We start from the raw sequence: 1,602 nt of genomic DNA, 5'->3' as shown, positions 1-1,602 counted from the left end.
GGGAAGGGATACTTTACCGTCCACATAATTTGGATTCTTGTAATATTCCATTTATGTTTTAGACTACTTGATTCACAACAGTTAGAGCAATTACATTTGTCTGTCATTTAAACGCAGTAATTAAATTAATATGTTATTTTGTGTTCGTTTTGTTTTGCAGCATACCTTCTGAATCAGCGTAATTCACTACCGCTAATCAGCTTCCAGAGAGATATAATACCTTCTGATAGAAGCAGCAAGCCTATATCATCTATCTGTAGGCCCAAATGAATTGTGAATTTGAGGTAAGTGTTCTGGGAAAGTAGAAAAAAACGTGTATCATTCATAAAATCTCTGAAAGAACTCTCACTCTGTATTCGCCTTATCCATTTTTATACAGATCCATTTCCCTTTTTGAATATTAGATTATTCTTAGTTTAAAAGTCCGTAACGGTTCAGAGGAGAGCAGAATCAGACATACTTATAGCTCTAGTTTTCCCCTTCTGTGTCTACATCAAGGGGATGCGTAACAAACTGACTTCACACTGGCAGGAGCAGGAGGTGAATAGTCACCGGTAGGGGATTTTTTTTAAAATTTCAAATAATTTAACAAATAGCCTAAGCTAAAGATATCCCCATTTCAGATTAGAAGAAGGATGGCTCACATAGCGACGCAGTATGATATGAACTGATACGAAGGAATCCCTCCTTATGTAATAATTTCGAAGCTTTAACCTCCATCGTGACCAAGGTCGAGACAGCTGAGATCTAGTAATGACTAATGCGCTTACTCACAACTAAACCATCATTCTCTTAACATTGACTTTCCCCTAGTAGACTAACTAGCTAACAGTAACGGCAGCGAAGTCTGGCTTCCATTCCACAACGTCACCAAATCGGTACGTACCAAAACCCAGCGAAGCGTGCACGCCGTGAGGGATTGTATCAACACCGGCGCTGACCGCCTCGGACAAACTTTGTTTTCTCAGCATCTATCCCGGAATCTCTGGTGGTCATCACCTCTCGTAACAGTTGACCGCACGGGATGGGGATGACGCCATTCGAGGATGCTTCAGGAATCATAAAGTCAACAGCGCGTGGTGGACGCGGGAAGTCCAGGCTCATCGAAGTGTGTGCCTCCTGAGTTAGCGCTGCGAGCCTTCTTGACATCCAATTATCTTTGTGTAAACTGAGCGCAGTAGGGTGTAGATCACATTACTCATTACTCGACGGCAAGTCAAGTGCATAGAGCAAACACTGAGGAATAAGGAAAAAAGGAGAGGGGATTGGAGTTGGGGTGAGGGGTCGGCGGAGGTGAACTGAAAGGATGGCGATAATTTGCTATTAATAAAATTTTATATGGATGAGAGGACAGTGTGTTATGGGCATTACAGTTTCTTTCAAACACCATAAAGTCTCACCCTGAACTATAAGGATTATCACCTTAAGTTTTGTTTTGTAGGTGAACACACCATTCACAGAAGCCTACACAAGATGAGTAGTGCCTCTTTCTTTATTCGGGGTGTTTAGTTATCACTGGACAGTGCACGACAATTCTAAACGAAATGAAAGAAAACGTCTTTAAAAAACAACAACAGGGTTATAATTAACTCTTCAGGTGCC

General features: G+C 41.4%; 1 protein-coding gene across 1 annotated transcript in view; it reads right to left on the bottom strand.

The window, feature by feature from the left end:
* Window positions 1-1,305, bottom strand: part of LOC101862459 (proton-coupled folate transporter-like) — a 14,603-nt gene extending 13,298 nt beyond the window's left edge. The window contains exon 1 of the mRNA XM_013086298.2: window positions 887-1,305. The gene's annotated coding sequence lies outside the window, so the exon portion shown is untranslated. The remainder of the gene's footprint in view (window positions 1-886) is intronic.
* Between the last annotated feature and the right edge of the window lie 297 nt (window positions 1,306-1,602).

The sequence above is a fragment of the Aplysia californica genome, unplaced genomic scaffold (assembly GCF_000002075.1).
Source record: "Aplysia californica isolate F4 #8 unplaced genomic scaffold, AplCal3.0 scaffold00001, whole genome shotgun sequence".
Lineage (NCBI taxonomy): Eukaryota > Metazoa > Mollusca > Gastropoda > Aplysiida > Aplysiidae > Aplysia > Aplysia californica.
The sequence above is the reverse complement of the archived record's forward strand: the minus strand, read 5'-3'. Positions and strand labels throughout refer to the sequence as shown.